Below are 20,063 nucleotides of genomic sequence, written 5' to 3' on the forward strand. Positions count from 1 at the left end.
CGGTTCGCTGATTGGTCGCGCCCGCGACCAATCACCGATATTGCCGCAAAATTTAAACACCGCTTTGCTGAATGGTCGCGGTTGCCGGCCGCGACCAATCAGCGATTTTGGCGCCAAATTTAAACACCGCTCAGCTAATTGCGCCCGGTCGGCCGCATACATATTCTAGAAAACCCGATGCGTTAGAATCGGGACACCATCTAGTTTATTATATCTTTTCATGGGACAACACTGAAGATATGACATTTTGTTACAATGTAATGTAGTCAGTGTACAGCTTGTATAACAGTGTAAATTTGGTGTGCCCTCTAAATAACTCAACACACAGTCATTAATGTCTAAACTGCTGGCAAAAAAGTGAGTACTGCCCTAAGTAAAAATGACCAAATTGTGCCAAATTAGCCGTTTTCCCTCTCCGGTGTCATGTTACTCGTTAGTGTTACAAGGTCTCAGGTGTGAATGGGGGAGCTAGTGTGGCAAATTTGTTGGCATCGCTCTCAGACTCTCTCTAGTTACTTGAAATGCTACATGGCAAAGAACTCTCCGAGGATCTGAAAAAAATAATTGTTGCTGTAAATAAAGATGGTGTAGGCTATAAGAAGATTTCCAACACCCTGACACTGAGCTTCAGCACGGTGCCCAAGACCATGCAGGACATGTTCCACTCAGTACAGGCCTTGCCTTGGTTTACCAAGGAAGTTGAGTGCACATGCTCAGCGTCATATCCAGAGATTGTTTTCAAAATAGATGTATGAGTGCTGCCAACATTGCTGCAGAGGTTACAGGAGTGGCGGGTCAGCCTGTCAGTGCTCAGACCATACTCCACACACTGTATCAAATTGGTCTGCATGGCTGTCGTCCCAGAAGGAAGCCTCTTCTAAAGATGTTGTACAAGAAAACTCTCAAACAGTTTGCTAAAGACAAGCAGACTAAGGACATCACTTACTGGAACCATGTCCAGTGGTCCGATGAGACCAAGATAAACATATTTGGTTCAGATGGTGTAAAGTGTATGTGACGGCAACCAGGTGAGGCGTACAAAGACAAGTGTGCCTTGCCTACAGTCAAACATGGTGGTGGGAGTGTCATTCTGGTTGCATGAGTGCTGCCAGCTGTGGGGAGCTACAGTTCATTGAGAGAACCATGAATGCCAACATGTACTGTGACATACCGAAGCAGAGAATGATCCCATCCCTTCGGAAACTGGGCCACAGGGCACTATTCCAAAATGATAATGACCCCAACACACACCTCCAAGATGAGCACTTCCTTGCGAAAGAAACTGAGGGTAAAGACGCTGGACTGGCCAAGGATTTCTCCATGCCTAAAACCCTATTAAGCATCTGTGGGACATCCTGAAATGGAAGGTGGAGGAGCATAAGGTCTCCAATATCCACAAGCTCGGTGATGTCGTTATGGAGGAGTGGAAGAGGATTCCAGTGGCAACCTGTGAAGCTCTAGTGAACTCCATGGCCAAAAGAGTTAAGGCAGTGATTGAGCAAGTATGTTCTGTACGAGTATGCTCGAGCCGAGCTCCGAGTATTTACAGCTGCTCGGTGATATGGTTGAATCACTCCCGTGTTCATGATTTGCAACTGTTTGACAGCTTTATTACATGTGAGGAATGTGTAAGAAATAGACATTCCTCACATGTAATAAAACTGTCAAACCGTTGCAAATCATGCACACGGGAGCGATTCAACGATATATCCCAAACAGCTATAAATACTCGGAGCTCGGCCCGAGCATACTCGGCGAAAGGGTTAATAGAACATACTCGCTCAACACTAGTGGCCACACAAAATATTGACACTTTTGCCACAATTTGGCCATTTTCACTTAGGAATGTACTCAGTTTTGTTGCCAGCGATTTAGACATTAATGGTTGTGTGTTATTTAGGGGACAAACCAAATTTACATTGTTATACAAGCTGTACAGTGACTAATTTACATTGTATCAAAGTGTCGTATCTTCAATGTTGTTCCCTGAAAAGATGTAATAAAATATTTACAAAAATGTGAGGGGTGTACTCACTTTTGTGATATACTGTTAATCTGAACTCCAATATCGTGCTCCTTCCTTTCTGAGTTGTCCACTGTACGTCAAAAGTAGCCACATGTAGGGTATTGGCATACTCAGGAGAAATTGCATAACAAATTGTACTGTTCATTGTCTCCTATTATCCCTTTTGAAAATTTGGGGCCAAAGCAACATTTTAGTGGAAAAAATTGTGATTTTTCAATTACTCAGCCCAATGTTATACAATTCTGTGACTTGCCTGAGAGTTAAAAATGCTCACTACACCCCTAGATGAATTCTTCAAGAAGTGTAGGTTCCAAAATGGGGGGTTGTGGAAGTTTCTGCTGTTTTGGCATGTCAGTGGCTTTTCAAGTGTGACATTGCATCCACAATTTATTCCAGCCACAATTGTACTACAGAATTCAATTGGCGCTCCTTCCCTTCTGAGCCCTGCCTTGCTCCCAAACAGTAGTTTTTCATCACTTATGGGGTATTTGTGTATTCAGCAAAAAATGGACCCCAAAATCTGATGTGCATTTTTTCCTTTTATTCTTTTGAAAGGTAAAAATTTGGGGCTAAAGCAACATTTTTGTGGGAAAATTAATTTTTTATTTTCAATGTTATAAAATTCTGCGAAGCACCTGCGGGTTCAAGGTGCTCAACACAGCTCTAGATAAATTCCTTGAGGGGTGTATTTGCCAAAATGGGGTCACTTGTGGGGTTTTTCACTATTTAGGCACATCAGGGGCTCTGCAAACGCAACATGGCATCCACTATCTATTCCAGACAATTTTGAGCTCCAAAAATGTAATGGTGCTCCTTCACTTCCGAGCCCTGCTGTGCCGTGACTGACATGTCACTTTATGTGGTGATCACTTTGGATGCTTCTTCTGATTCCAGTGATTCTGAAATATTTTTTTCTGTGACACATTATACTTTTGTTTCTGGTAATTTTAGGTTAATATATATTTTGCATTTATTTTTGAAAATACGTGAAAATTGCCAAATAATTTAGAAAGATTTGTAATTTTCAAACTTTAAATTTGTGTCTCCTTAATCAAATAATGATACCCGACAAAATAGTTAATAACATTTACTGTATTTCTACTTTGGGTTAGCAGCATTTTTCAAACATCTCGTCTTATTTTTTCACCATTCTTTTATTTCTTTTTTTCCAAAAGATAGAATACTTACAAGTTTAGCAGCATGTTTTTATATGTTCAATTAAATTAAAAAAAAAAGCAATTTTGAAGGTAACAAATCACTTTTGAAATTACTTTGAGAGGCCTAGATTTTAGATAGATCTAGGAGGGCAGAGAAAATATAAAATCAGAAGACACGAGTAGTCAGTAAATGGGCCAGGATCACAACAGGATCAAATACACATGCTGGGAGCTGAGCACACGGGACTGAACCAGAGGAGAACAAGGCTGTATCTGGCAGCTTCCAGCAATATGCTTTGATCTTGATTAGGGTGTGATGCTTCCCAATTACCTAAAGCAGGGAGCTGATTACTCCAGCTGGACAGCACACACACCCATACTGCCAGACTGGATGGTAGTACTGTCCCCAGGCACCCTAATCTTAGTGGCTTGATAGAGCCTGTGCCACCCATAGCTTCTGGTTCTGACTGCTCCATCACCAGGTTGGCCTGCAGAATGAATGATGGTGGCGACTGGTGGTAGAAGCAGACATTGCAAGTGGAGATCTCGGAGGAGATGTGACACACCATTTGCAAAAGCCTTAATGTTACAGAATGGCAGAAAACTAGAGTAGAAGAAAACCCCATAAAATGATTCCATTTTGTAAATTATAACCATCTGTGAATTAATCTATAAGGGTAGTGACTATTTTGACACCTGAGTGGGGTTTGATGATTAGAAGTTTTTATTGGTATCATTTTTCCCTAGTTAACTTTTTTTGGCGGCTTTTTATTCCAATATTTTGGAGGCTGAATGAACAAACAGTTGAACACCACGCTCTATTGGTTCATGCTATGAGGTCTTCTATTAGACTGTGAACTGTCATTGTCTTAGAGAATAATTCAATTATACTACATAACTTCCCATTTCTATAGACATTTTGAAATGTTAAAAAATATACAGTACAGACCAAAAGTTTGGACACACCTTCTCATTTAAAGATTTTTCTGTATTTTCATAACTTTGAAAATTGTACATTCACACTGAAGGCATTAAAACTATGAATTAACACATGTGGAATTATATACTTAACAAAAAAGTGTGAAACAACTGAAAATATGTCTTATATTCTAGTTTCTTCAAAGTAGCCACCTTTTGCTTTGATGACTGCTTTGCACACTCTTGGCATTCTCTTGATGAGCTTCAAAAGGTAGTCACCGGAAATGGTTTTCACTTCACAGGTGTGCCCTGTCAGGTTTAATAAGTGGGATTTCTTGCCTTATAAATGGGGTTGGGACCATCAGTTGTGTTGTGCAGATGTCAGATGGATACACAGCTGATAGTCCTAGTGAATAGACTGTTAGAATTTGTATTATGGCAAGAAAAAAGCAGCTAAGTAAAGAAAAACAAGTGGCCATCATTACTTTAAGAAATGAAGGTCAGTCAGTCCAAAAAATTGGGCAAACTTTGAAAGTGTCCCCAAGTGCAGTTGCAAAAACCATCAAGCGCTACAAAGAAACTGGCTCACATGAGGACCGCCCCAGGAAAGGAAGACCAAGAGTCACCTCTGCTTCTGAGGATAAGTTTATCCGAGTCACCAGCCTCAGAAATCGCAGGTTAACAGCAGCTCAGATTAGAGACCAGGTCAATGCCACACAGAGTTCTAGCAGCAGACACATCTCTACAACAACTGTTAAGAGGAGACTTTGTGAAACAGGCCTTCACGGTAAAATAGCTGCTAGGAAACCACTGCTAAGGACAGGCAACAAGCAGAGGAGACTTGTTTGGGCTAAAGAACACAAGGAATGGACATTAGACCAGTGGAAATCTGTGCTTTGGTCTGATGAGTCCAAATTTGAAATCTTTGGTTCCAACCACCATGTCTTTGTGCGACGCAGAAAAGGTGAACGGATGGACTCTACATGCCTGGTTCCCACCGTGAAGCATGGAGGAGGAGGTGTGATGGTGTGGGGGTGCTTTGCTGGTGACACTGTTGGGGATTTATTCAAAATTGAAGGCATACTGAACCAGCATGGCTACCACAGCATCTTGCAGCGGCATGCTATTCCATCCAGTTTGCGTTTAGTTGGACCATCATTTATTTTTCAACAGGACAATGACCCCCAAACACACCTCCAGGCTGTGTAAGGGCTATTTGACCAAGAAGGAGAGTGATGGGGTGCTACGCCAGATGACCTGGCCTCCACAGTCACCAGACATGAACCCAACCGAGATGGTTTTGGGTGGGCTGGACCACAGAGTGAAGGCAAAAGGGCCAACAAGTGCTAAGCATCTCTGGGAACTCCTTCAATATTTTTGGAAGACCATTTCCGGTGACTACCTCTTGAAGCTCATCAAGAGAATGCCAAGAGTGAGCATAGCAGTCATCAAAGCAAAAGGTGGCTACTTTGAAGAACCTAGAAGACATATTTTCAGTTGTTTCACACTTTTTTGTTAACTATATAATTCCACATGTGTTAATTCATAGTTTTAATGCCTTCAGTGTGAATGCACATTATTCAAAGTCATGAAAATACAGAAAAATCTTTAAATGAGAAGGTGTGTCCAAACTTTTGGTCTGTACTGTAAATGTCAAGGATATTTTGTTAAAAAATAATTGGTTTTATTCTTGGCAGATGACTGTACCAGGAGATCAGAAGGACAACTGACAGTATCAGTTTTTAAATCAGACGACCTTGAGATCACACAGGATACAATTGAAGTGAATGCCATTACTCCAGATATACCATCATCCCTTCATAGCAAAGAGTTCTCATCTGATCCTTTGAAACAGATCCTATCTTCTGGTTCATTACAGACTACTAAGAAAAATAAAAGTCAGAAAACAGACATCAAAAAACAAACTGATCTTAAAGCAAAGAAGCCAGTTACACATTCAGAATCTGGAAATAGTTTTCCCCTCGAAACATCATTTGTTGCACATCAAAAAATTCACGCAGAGAAGAGATTTTCTTGTTCCATATGTGGGAGATATTTTAGCAGGAATTCAGATCTTGTTAGGCATGAGAGAATTCATACTGGGGAGAAGCCTTTTTCATGTTCTGAATGTGGGAAATGTTTTGTACAAAAATCAACTCTTATTAATCACCAGAGAACTCACACAGGGGAGAAGCCATATTCATGTTCAGAATGTGGAAAATGTTTTATACAGAAAGCACACTTTTTTGGTCATCAGAGAACTCACACAGGAGAGAAGCCATATTCATGTTCAGAATGTGGAAAATGTTTTGCATGGAAATCACACTTTGTTACACATCAGAGAAAACACACAGGGTAGATGTCATATTTATGTTCAGAATGTGGGAAATGTTTTAAACAGAAATGGATTCTTCTTATTCACCAGAGAACTCACACAGGAGAGGAACCTTTTTCATGTTCAGAATGTGGAAAATGTTTTGTACAGAAATCACATCTTGTTAGTCACCAGAGAAATCACACAGGAGATAAGCCATATTCATGTTTAGAATGTTGAAAATGTTTTGCATGGAAATCACACTTTGTTACACATCAGAGAACTAACACAGGGGAGAAGTCATATTTATGTTCAGAATGTGGGAAATGTTGAGCAGATAAATTAAAGTCTTGATAAGCAATGTTCATATTAAGAATGTGGGAAAGGTTTTCAACAATAATGCCAATTTCTTAAACATCTAAAATCCCACACAGGGAGAAGCCATTATCATACTTACAATGTGAAAAATAAATGACCAGAAAACATATTTTGTTAAACATCAAAAATATTGCAGAAGCTATATATTTTATTGACAAACTGTACAAAAACCATATAACAAAGTCATATAATTAAGCGAGAAAGGGAAGTTACTTAAGAACTAACTGTATTTTTTAGACTATAAAATGCACTTTTAACACAAAAAATTCTTCCTAATAAGTAACTGCCTCTTATTGTCTGGAGGCAGATTCATTTGACGGAAGAGAACACCGAGACAGTGTCCTTCCCAATCACTGGGCATTCTGCTCTCTCTACTCCTGCCCTACACCGATCTACAGTATGTGATCGCTGCAGTGCAGAAGAGGAAGATACGGGGACATGCACAAAGGCTGCACTTTCTGAGTGATGAGCTGAAGAACCTTCCACCTGACTGGCTCCAGGACGTTTCATAAGACCTAGAATGAACTACAAAATGGGGTAATGTTTTCACAGTGTATGAAAATGTGTATATGTTAAATATTAATTACGGATATTCATTTTATTCTTAATTCTAAATTCTGTACCATACATTGCATAAGATTGCATCAGCCATCGTGTTAGGGTTTCTAGATGACATGTGCTATTTGTGTATTTTTAGTTAGTACCATAAATAGAAGAACAGCTGGTATGACCGGCTATATAATCTCATGTTAGAGACAGGGGGCGCTCTTGCCATTTCACAGGACACTGGATGACACATGGTGTCATCCTGACACACATGCTGGACACAGACAGACGCAACCTACCATCCAGGATCCCAGGAAAAGATGAGTGAATCTCAACTATTAAGCTAATTATGGACAAATAGACGATCACTCTGACTATTTAACTATTTTATGTAACTTCTGCAATCATTCTTTTTAATGGACAATTCAAGAATAAATCGATACTTTTTTTTATAAGAATATCGTGATATTGATACTTTTGATCGATCGCATCTGATAAGAAGTCCTTGATAGAAAATTATACGGAAATAAGTATTTTTTTACAGTATATGTAGCAGATTTGTGCTTGGAAATGTGCATGTATAGTAGAGTTACAGCATGGTGGCTCAGTGGTTAGATCTATAGCCTTGCAGCGCTGGGGTCCTGGATTCAAATCACACCAAGGAGAACATCTGCAAGGAGTTTGTATGTTCTACTCATGTTTGTATGTTCTACTCGTGTTTGCGTGGGTTTCCTCTGGGTATTACAGTTACCTCCCACACTCCAAAGACATACTGATATGGAATGTCCCCATTAGGGACAGCGGTGATAATATCTGTAAAGTGGGTAAAAAATGAATCTATCGCGCTACTTACAATATGGTAAAGTATATGGACACAAAAAATGAATAAGTAAAATGGTAAACTCAAAGGGAAAAATTAAAGTATAATATTAAAAAACAAAATGGTAATAATCAGCACAAGTTAGCAACACAAATTTGCAAAGAGTAGGTTTTTCATGCAATAAATAACAGTGCACAAGATTAAAAAGAGTCCATAATGATGTTTAGTCAGTATATAGATCAAGAGTACATAAGGTACTCCAATATGATGGTAAATGTCCAGATGTTCTTTTTCTTAAAGTTAAATTCTATTGTGTAGTTACAAAGTACTAGTGCAGCCAGACGTCGGCTTTGAGGTTTCTTACTGTAATTATCATGCGGAGCTGACAGCTGATGGTGGGCGATAGGTGGCCATGGAATGCAGGAACGTGGAGTATCATCCGTGCAGTACTCATGCAGACAAGGTGTCAGCTATGAGATTACTTACTGTTCTCCCGTCCGAGGCTGGCAGTGGGTGCTGTTGATTGCAGGAACATAGAATGGTGTCTGTGAGTCCTATGCTGGCTCATGAGTGGGCTGCGAGTGAGCAAGTAGGAGGGAGTAAGTAGGTATAACAGAGCCAGGGGTGCTCCGGCTGGTAGCGTCCCTGGATTCCAAACCCAGGATGAACAGCGTATCCTGGAAAGCCGAGTGACGTCACTCAGTACGAGGAATCAGAAGGACCAAAAAGCACACCAAGGTGTTCTGGGGAATCCTCAGACCCCCTTCATCAGGGCATATACTCCAGATGAAACATGGAGCTCTTTATATGCACTTAACCCGCCTACTTTCTAGAAAGTCCAACAAATCCTCCTAAAATGATTCAATTAAGACAATTAATAGTCTATACTTGCTATAGGGTTCCTGGTGGGTAAAAAAGGAGGAAGAAAAAGCAGAAAGCTACCATATTCGAGATCCACTTATCACAGTTATGTGGTGAAAATATAAAAAACAATGGTTTTAAAACCAATTTCAAAAAGATAAAGAGTTATCTATTTTATTTTATTCAAAGAATGCTATTAAAAATTTTATTATTTATTAAATACAGGGAAATAGACAAAAAAAAATAATATTAAAAATGATAATAAACTTTGGATATATTCCAGTCATGAGTACATTGTTGAGGTATGGAGGATTTATTTGTACTGGGAACCTTTCACAGCTGGCTGAGCTGAATAGGGTGGCGTTATCTATATTCTAATTTACATACATCTCATAAATGAACAAGAAATATAAATGAAATAAAAAGGAAAAAAGGGGAGGGGAAGAGAGGAGAAAGAAAGATACATATTGTGTGAATAATTCAAATAACTAAATAAACTGTCCAAAAGAAAAATCCACTTAGACTCCGCTCTGGACATGCGGCTAATATAATCACCTCCTCCCTAATGTGTGGGGATAAGTTGAATCCCAAAGAATTTCAAACCTTTATAGGATTGGTTGTTCATGTCCTTAAAGTGCCTCAACAAAGGATACCCTTGGAAGCCTTTTTTTATGTTGTTCACATGTTAATTCTTTGTGATGATCTTTTCGTCCTGCCTACATATATTTTGCCACATGGGCACTCTATGACATACAGTATATGACTCCAGTAGTGAAGCATGTGATCTTCTCTTTGATAGAATAGGTCTTGGAACCATCTAAGTTTCTGAAGCATGACTTAGTCGTCTTTCTAATACCACATTGTTTACAAAATTGGCAGAACCAACATGAGGAAAAACCACCTGTGTCTTTAAATTGGTTTGCCTTTTTCGGAATGGGTATGTTCATGTCCTTGTTTGTCGGGGGAATTCTTAAAACCAAAGTAGGTGCCCGTCTAAAGACAAATTTAGGATCTGATGGCAAATATTCCCCGATTGTTTTGTCTTGTTTCAGGATATGCCAATATTTCTTAATTATCCTTTTAAAAGTCCCATTTGTGTGATATTGGGTAATGATGAGTACCCTTTTAGTATTTGCTCTTTAAGATCTGGGGCATTTTGTGGTGTTTTATTAATATTAATCAATTTGGATCTTGTTATCTCTTGTACCTCTTTTGCAGAGGCTTCCAAGACTTCTGCCTGATAACCCTTACTCACAAATTGATTAAGAAATACGGCTTCTTTCTCATAACACAGGTCTACAAAAAAATATTTTTTTGTAATCATCGCAGTTGACCTTGTACTTTTCTGAATCATTTTTTGTTCTGATTTCAAAAATGTATGTAGTTTTACTGTAGCAGGTATATTTTCCACGGAGCAGCATCATTATTATAAGGTATAGGAAATATACTGGCGACATTAAGAAAACAGTAATCTACATATCAGAAAAATATGCTTGACCTTACAAAACAGTTTTTATTGAACCAAAATAATTTCACATGCAAAATAGAAACCAAAATATGAGCAAAAATTAAAAGTGCTTGACATTAGATTGTCATTGATACGATTTTTCAGGGTTATCCTTATATGACATCCAACAGTAATCTGCCATCATTGAGTCATTCCAAAAACCCTGGTAGCGGTGTTCCATTAATGTCCTGGTCAAACCGCTCGCCTTGTTCATTGCTTACATCTTGGAGGGAAGAAATCTAAATGTGAATGCAAAAAGTGCATTTTCAGAGACATGCGACATCCAAGACACTGGTATGCATTTAGCAGTTCCTCAGCACCTTCAACATATTCTGGAGATTTCTTTTTTATTAAGAAGTTTTCACAGATCCACTTGAAGCTTTTCCAAGCTCTCAATTCCGTATCATTTAGATTTCCTTCAAACACATCATCTCTCATAAGCTCTCTGATGTGAGGACCAACAAATACCCCTTCCTTCAGTTTTGCTGGTGAAATGTTGGAGAATTTCTGTGAAATGTACTGGAACCCTTGTGAATTTGTGTTTGCCACGGCTTTCACAATGTTTTTAATCAATTCTAACTTTATATGTAGTGGAGGAAGAAAGATTTTTGTTGGAACAACTAAAGGATTATGCTGTACATTGTGTCTACCTAGAGCATAGATGTTTCATTGTCCCCAATCACGTCCAACACCATGCTCTACTGTATTTCTACTGTCCCATAAACACAAGAAGCAACAATATTTTGTGAAACCTCCTTGCATTCCCATTAGCAGACCAATCACTTTCAAATCTCCACTGATATTCCATTGATGATGCTTATATTGTATAGCATACAACACAACTGACAGATTATCATAACTTTCCTTTAGAAGACATGAGTGAGCAATAGGGAGTGATGGTTTCATATTTCCTTTGTGAAGTAACACTGCTTTCAAACTTCTCTGGGATGAGTCAATAAACAATCGCCAATCTGCAGCAAAATACTCTTGATTCAGTTCTTCAAAGAACATTGTTACAGTACACCATTGGTCCATCAACTGTGAAAAATTGTGTTATGCTGTTATTTCTGTTTCGGTAATAACACACTTTGACATCATCATGAAGAAGATTCTTCTGTTTCAACCTAGATGCAAGAAGTTTCGCTTTATCTTTTGGCAATGACAGGTCTCTGATGAGATCATTTAATTCATGTTGAGTAAAGCGTTCTGGCTGCTCGGCTGCTCCATCAGGTACATACTCCTCTTGACTTGAGGTCTCCATGCCTTCGCTAGTAGCTTCAGCTCCATATTCTACTTCAAATTCATCCAATCCAGACAACGGTGGTACAGGAACTGGCAAGGTATCATCATGTGGAACTGGCCTAATCGCAGATTCAAGTTCAGGGCAATTAATCTTATGTTTGTTTTTGTAGAAAGACCTTCAGTTTGACAAAACAAAAGTAGCAGTCATCACTATGATTTTTGGGTTCTCTCCAAATCATGGGAACAGCAAATCGCATAGCCACTTTCCTCATATTCAACCAGTCACGAAGACCATTTGAACAACTTGAGCATATCACATGAGGGGCCCAGCTTTTTTCTTGATCACCAAGTTGACAGTTAAAGAACATCTGATACATCATTTTAATATCATGAGTGATTGAACGTACTTGGCCTTTTGGTGTAAAAGAACCACACCCATAGCAGAATCTGTCCGGATGATTGATACACTGTCGGGGCATTTTTCTCCTTTAAATCAGATCAAACCGTAGAGTAAGTTCAGTTCAATGGTGGTGACAAACTAAAAAAAATGCGACTAGCCGGTATGTAGATATTTCCCCAGAGATGACAGAGGCAGCTTGTATTTAGAACTGATTTTACTGGAGGTAATCTGGTAGATAACTATATACAGGTGTGAGGTAAATGGGTCAGTCTATTCCTTACAGATGAACACTGGCAAACAGGCAGGTTCTCAGTGTGATATTGGCTGCTTTCAGGTTCTCTCCCTGTGGAGACCCTCACTCAGATACACCTCAGTGTAAGAGGCCTATCTCCTGTCACAGTCTCACATACCAGTCCTTGCTGCCATCACCATCCTTTTCTAACTGACTCAAATCTTACCACCTCATAACAGGTAGCTCCTCCCCATAACATGTGACTTTCCGAGAAGCAGTCATTGGCTGACTGCACTGTCAATACTCCTTCCCATAAAACTCACTAAAAACTTTACTGATATTGTCCCTGTAAGAAAATTCACAATTAAGTACGACAAGCAAACAAATGGGAATAACATAGAAAAAACACATACATTGAAAATGTAGAAATAACGCAATAACAAAAATGCTTCTATATCAGAAACTTTGTGATAGAGCAAATCTAAGCATATTTTTGGAATCAGCACATCAAAACGCCATAAAACAGACATTACTTTTGCTGATGATTTTTTTTTTGTGTCGACCAGTGTAATCTGATATTTTGCTACAGTTTCTCCCAATGCATGTGAATTGGCTTTTAGGTATGTTCAGTAGTCATGATGGCAGGTGACAGCTTTCAGTTGGTATGAAGCTATTTCAGTCTACCTCCTTTCGGAATCTGGTTGTAATATTATTATTGCTTTGATCCACTGAGACTGTGAGATCCAAAAAATGAATGATTCAGGACTAGCGGTTGGAGTAAAGGTTAGTCCAAATTCATTGGAATTCAATTTGGTCAAGAATTTGCATTGGGAATCTTTCCAAATAAAAATGATGTCATCGATTCCATAAGACCAGATATTGATGTAGTCTTTCTTGGTCCCATATGACCATTTTTCCCCACTGCCTACATAAAGATTGGCATAACTGGGAGCAAATTTTGTCCCCATTGCTGTACCCCAAGTTTGGACAAGAACTTTTTGTCATACAAAAAATAATTGTGTGTAAGGATAAATAAAATGCAATCCCGGATAAACTGAATCTGAGTATGGCTATATCCACCATTTTTTTCCAAGAAGAATTCAGCTGCTTTACATCCCTTAGTTTGTTCAGTTACTGTGTATAGCGATGTTATATCCATTGTGCCAAAAATAAAGTGTGGTTGCCATGTTATTATGTTATTTGCTCTAATATTTGAATAATATGCCTGGTACCCTTTAAATATGCTGGTAGTTTCGGTACACATAGCTGTAGATGATGGTCAACATATTTTGACAAATTGGCAGTAAGGCAATTAATGCCTGAGATAACCAGTCTACCTGGTGGATTGGTGATATCCTTATGGATCTTCAGTAAGTGGTAAAAAAATTGTATGCTCAGTGTTTTGTTTAGGATATAGAAACATTCATTTTTATTAAGTATACTTTTCTTTTCCCCTGTATTAGCCAGTCTACTTTGATCATGCAGAAAAAGGGCAGTTGGATCTTTTTTAAGGGACGCATGTTTTAGTGTCTCCTAAGAGACGAAGGGATTCTTTATGGTACATACCAATGTCCATAATTACGATACCCCACGCCACCCTTTATCTGCTGGACAAATAATTTCTTTCATTTTTCTGATTTCCGCTGTCACCATATCTTCAAAAGTTGTGAAGTCTTTGGAATATTCATTGATCAGATTGAATTTTGATCTATTGGCTAATTTGGTGTGAATAGTTGATGTCTGTTCTGATTCTTCGTTGGATGCTTTGCATGGTTTTTGATATAATATTTTTTAAGAGCTAAATTACGAAGGTATTTTTTATGACCAATGTACAGATCAAATTTATTGGCTGTATTTGTAGGGGGGAAATTTGAGACCTTTTTGTAGTAGGGATTCCTCTGTTTGAGATAGTTTATAGTGACTTAGGTTGAAATATTTTTGAACGTGTGAGAGGGGGATTTCTCTTATTTTCCTTTTGTGAGTTTTCTGCCCTGTTTACCTCTTTTGTTTTTTCTTACCCTGAAAAATCCTAATTTAAAGTTTGTTGGGTGTGGAACCCTTTTCTGTCCTTTTACCATTTTTGCTTCTGGTAATCATATGATTACTGCTGTTATTTTGGGTTTTAGAAGTCGATTTTTGTCCCCTTACATTACTATGTCCAGTTTTATTAGATGGTACTGGTCCCGGTATTTGCTGTTGTAATTGTGAGCTAGCCCTCTCAGGGCTAGGGGAGCGTGTTCTTTGATCCAATGTGAATAAGGGAAGAGATTGGTTAGAAGTAGGTATATCTTGTTCCTCAATAGCATCATGGTTCTGGAAACTTACACAAATATTTTGTGTTCCAGTAGGGGTCCTATCATGATGTATCTGATGATAATGGGTCCTGTAATTCAGTATACTGATCTTCGTAAACAGAAAATACTAGAGACATGTCAGGTATATCCTGAATAGGAGTAGAATTGTATTCATCTAAAGTTACAACGGGTGTGTGTTTGGGCGTTTCTGTAAGAGAGCAGGAGGTTCTCTGACAGATGTTATGAGGAATATTCTCATAAATATTTTAATTTTTTTTTACAATTTCTTGTTCTTCATTTTTAATTCTTTTTTCAATATTGTTTGATAGTTCTATGACTTGTTCTAGGTGCTTCAAAGGTTTTAGTTGATTACAATTTTTCAGCATTTCTCCATTCGTTTTTAGGAGATTGTCTCTTTTATTAATGATGAATTGTAGAGTTGGCTGTGAAAAATTGGAACAAATTTGATTTCATGCTTGACTAGTAGTCGGATTACCAAAATCACTTGCCAAGGTTTTTGATACCAACAGGCCTTTTGGTACTGCACCAACTTGTTTGTATTTTTCAAGTGAGGCTACTTCCCAGAGGTCTCTCATTTCTGTGAGAAGTTTTTCCAATGATCTTAGAAGTGATTTGGCTGATTCAGTGTCCCAAGATACACAAACAGTGGGTTGGGAGAAGTTTTTAATAAAAGAAATTCTATTACCTCTATTTTACCACAGGCTGGTAAGGGCCATGGTGGGCTGCTTGAAGTGAAGCACACAAACGTAAAAAGTGACCAAGAGAAGTAAATTTCACAAGCGCCCTTAAGATGAGTATAGAAAGAAAAAATTACCAGTAAAGAAGCAGCAGATAGATGCTCAGATCTTGTGTGCAAATCTGCATAGGAAGGAAATGTGGATAAAAAAATGAATCTATCACGCTACTTACAATATGGTAAAGTATATGGACACCAAAAATGAATAAGTAAAATGGTAAACTCAAAGGGAAAAATTAAAGTATAATATTAAAAAATAAAGTGGTAATAATCAGCACAAGTTAGCAGCACACATTTGCAAAGAGTAGGCTTTTCATACAATAAATAACAGTGCACAAAATTAAAAAGAGTCCATAATGATGTTTAGTCAGTATATAGTTCGAGTCCTTAAGGTACTCCAATAAGATGGCAAGTGGCAAATGTCCAGATGTTGTTTTTCATAACAGAAAATCCTATTGTGTAGTTACAAAGTACTAGTACAGACAGACGTCATCTTAGAGGTTACTTACTGTAATAATCATCCGGAACTGACAGCCGATGGTGTGTGGTGTTGAGCGAATTTGTTCGGCATTTCAAATTCGTGTTCGGGGTTCCGGCTTGTTCGCGCCAAAAAATTGGCTCCGCCCACGAACATCCCTGATTTGCCACACTGTCACGCAGATGTTATTATGATATTATGATCACATCTGCGTGACAGCGTGGCAAATCAGGGATGTTCATGGGCGGAGCCGATTTTTTGGCGCCAACAAGCCAGAACCCCGAACATGAATTTGAAATGTCGAACAAATTCGCTTAACACTAATGGTGGGCAATAGGTGGTCACTGAATGCAAGAGCGCGGAGTATCGTCCGTGCAGTACTCATGCAGACAAGGTGTCAGCTATGAGATTACTTACTGTGCTTCCCGTCCGAGGCTGGCAGCCGGTAATAGGCAGCGGGTGGCTGCAGATTGCAGGAACATAGAATGGTGTCTGTGAGTCTTATGCTGGCTCGTAAGTGGGCTGCGAGGGAGCAAATAGGAAGTAGGTATAGCAATCACTCGGCTTTCCAGGACGAGCCATTCATCTTGGGTTTGGTATCCAGGGACGCTGGATACCAAACCCAGGATGGTATCCTATGCACATTATCCAGAGACGCTGCGGGTTTGAAGCTGCTTGCTTATGCAACGTCAAATCCGCAGCGGCCAGATGTTACAGCTTGGTGGAAGTGTAGAAATCTCATGCCCACTAAGCATATCTGGGCACCTGCGGATCACCTGCAGAAACTGACATGCGGTACGTCTTTCCAGACCGCAGCATGTCACTTTCTCTTGTGGGTCCGCATGCAGAATTTCCCCATAGACCTAACCTCTATGAGGAAAGTCCGCATGTAAAAAAAAAAGAAAGGCGCCACTCATTTGCATAATGAGCGGAAGCCGCCATGGCTATTCCTGAGTGACGGGGCCGCAGGCTTGTACGCATAGGTATGTATAGCCTAATAATAGATTTATTACTTCCCTATTTTACCCCAGTGCATTACAATTAGTGATATTGACTCCTCCACTTAACACCAGGGAAGATTTAATTAGTAGAAAAAATGTTTTCCTATTTTCTACTGTCTAAACCTGGGGTGCGTCTTATGGTAAAGTGGGTATTATAGTCCAGAAAACACAGAATTAGAATTATATAATTAGAATGAACAAAAACTACAGTTACTAATTTCTATCACGCAATCAGCAAATAAAAAGCAATGTTTCATGTGCATGGAATGTTCCACATTGTTATATATTCATATATAGACACACTATATGAACAAATATAGCAACCCTGATCCCCACCCTTTAAAAAAAAATACCCAAAATGTCTTTCTCCCAATCTCAGCGATCTGCCATTCATTAGTTACTTTCAGCGCACAATCTCCACCTCTCCACACAAGGTCTTTGAATACATTTTTTATGATTTTAAATGCTTTCAGTTTTGTATCCAAGTTGTAATATTCGAGAGCGCAAACAAAATGGGAAAATGGAGCAATATTTTTTTCAATCGGTTTTTTTTTATGTGTTTTTTTAAAGGGAAATTAGAATTAAATGTCCCCAATCCCCCTTTCCCTTCTCCTTATCCATAATGCTGGGGTAAGATTATCTCTACAGATCTACAAAAGAATAGCGCTATCTCCATAGTTCTTTATACAAGGACATATAGATCAGACAAGGTCCTAATATTTAGGCCATTTCTATTATTCTCAAACCCTCTTTATATGAACAATATCATTAAGTCTCATTATACCGAGTAGAAAAGCGACAGGGACAAAGACCCTGTCTGGTCCTAACACTCTGGAGGCCCGGAGTATCCAGCCACGGGGCCCGGATTCTCTAATTTTTGCCTCTAGTGTTTCTTTTAGAATAAATCACTTTCTACAGTACTTTCTACTTTCCTGTAGTAATGACTTTGTTAATCACGTTTTGTAGGAGGGTTCGTCTGAATTGATCTAAATATCATCAATTTAGAAACAATAAACGTCCTACCGCAGTTTCACTGTGTGTGTCTAGTGTCAGTTCTTCTACTTTCCCTAATAAAATACCTTGGTGTCTCCTACCAAACCTGCTGATTATAACTATACAATTGTAATAACTCCATTCCAAAAAGTATCTATAATTCGCAGCATGTGTATAAGATCAGCAGCTTCCGCTAAGCACTTCGGACCTCTGGCCTCTGTACATATGCCGACCTTGTGGAGAAACAGAGAGGTCATATATCTCCAGAATCTGATCCCAAGAAGCTTTCCCCTTTAGTTGGGAAGATAAATGTTCAAGTAACAAAATAAGTGATCTAGTACAGGTGCTTCTCACTAAATTAGAATATCATCAAAAAGTTAATTTATTTCAGTTCTTCAATACAAAAAGTGAAACTCACATTATATAGAGTCATTACAGACGGAGTGATCTATTTCAAGTGTTTATTTCTGTTAATGTTGATGATCATGGCTTACAGCCAATGAAAACACAAAAGTCATTATCTCAGTAAATTAGAATACTTTATAACAACAGCTTGAAAAATGTTTTTAAAATCCGAAATGTTGGCCTACAAAATGTATGTTCAGTAAATGCCCTCAATACTTGGTCGGGGCTCCTTTTCCATCAATTACTGCATCAATGCGGCATGGCATGGAGTCGATCAGCCTGTGGCACTGCTGAGGTGTTATGGAAGCCCAGGTTGCTTTGATAGCAGCCTTCAGCTCGTCTGCATTGTTGGGTCTGGTGTCTCTGATCTTCCTCTTGACAATAAGGTCAGGCGAGTTTGCCGACCAATCAAGCACAGTGATACTGTTGTTTTTAAACCAGGTATTGGTACTTTTGGCAGTGTGGACAGGAGCCAAGTCCTGCTGGAGAATGAAATTTCCATCTCCAAAAAGCTTGTCGGCAGAGGGAAGCATGAAGTGCTCTAAAATTTCCTGGTAGACAGCTGTGCTGACTTTGGTCTTGATAAAACACAGTGGACCTACACCAGCAGATGACATAGCTCCCCAAACCATCACTGATTGTGGAAACTTCACACTAGACCTCAAGCACCTCTCCACTCTTCCTCCAGACTCTGGGACCTTGATTTCCAAATGAAATGCAAAATTTACTTTCATCTGAAAACAACACCTTGGACCACTGAGCAACAGTCCAGGTCTTTTTCTCCTTGGCCCAGTTAAGATGCTTCTGGCGTTGTCTATTGGTCATGAGTGGCTTGACACAAGGAATGTAACACTTGTAGCCCGTGTTCTGGAAACATCTGTGTGTGGTGGCTCTTGAATCAATGACTGCAGCAGCAGTCCACTCCTTGTGAATCTCCCCCAAAGTTTTGAATGGGCTTTTCTTAACAATCCTTTCAACGCTGCGGTTATCCCGGTTGCTGGTGTACCTTTTCTACCACACTTTTTCCTTCCAGTCAACTTTCCATTAACATGCTTGGATACAGCACTCTGTGAACAAACAGCTTCTTTAGCAATGACCTTTTGTGGCTTACCCTCCTTGTGGAGTGTGTCAATGATTGCCTTCTGGACATCTGTCAAGTCAGCAGTCTTCCCCATGATTGTGGAGCCTACTGAAACAGACTAAGTGACCTTTTTAAACGCTTCGGAAGGTGTTTTTTGTTAATTATTCTAATTTACTGAGATAATGACTTGTGTTTTCATTGACTGCAAGCCACAATCATCCACATTAACAGAAATAAACATATGAAATACATCACTCTGTTTGTAATGACTATATAATATACGAGTTTCACTTTTGAATTGAAGAACTGAAATAAATTAACTTTTTGATGATATTCTAATTTTGTGAGAAGCATCTGTAGTACATGAATTAGCAAGACTGGGTTTAGTGATGCAGATACAGATGACCACGGGACACAGCAACAACCTCCTTGGTCAGTTTCCCAAGTCTGGAAATGTGGATCTGGTACATCCAGCAGATCTGCTGTATGAGGGGCTGTTATCTTTGGCTCTTTCAGTGTCTCTGACATAAAATGGAGGCAGTCCTCTCTTTCTCATTGCCATGGATGGGGAAAGAGCTCCTGAGTCAGTCAGAAAACACCAGTTCGAATTAATGTATCAAGAAACTGAAGAACGTGGTCACGGACAAGCAAAG

The 20,063-nt window shown here is 39.1% G+C and overlaps 1 pseudogene; it reads left to right on the forward strand.

Annotated features, from left to right (window-relative positions):
- LOC141271390 (uncharacterized) overlaps positions 1-20,063 on the forward strand; it is a 136,217-nt pseudogene that overhangs the window by 24,043 nt on the left and 92,111 nt on the right.

Source organism: Phyllobates terribilis, unplaced genomic scaffold (genome assembly GCF_046119375.1).
Source record: "Phyllobates terribilis strain yellow unplaced genomic scaffold, ASM4611937v1 Scaffold_5__5_contigs__length_657084704, whole genome shotgun sequence".
Taxonomy (NCBI): Eukaryota; Metazoa; Chordata; class Amphibia; order Anura; family Dendrobatidae; genus Phyllobates; species Phyllobates terribilis.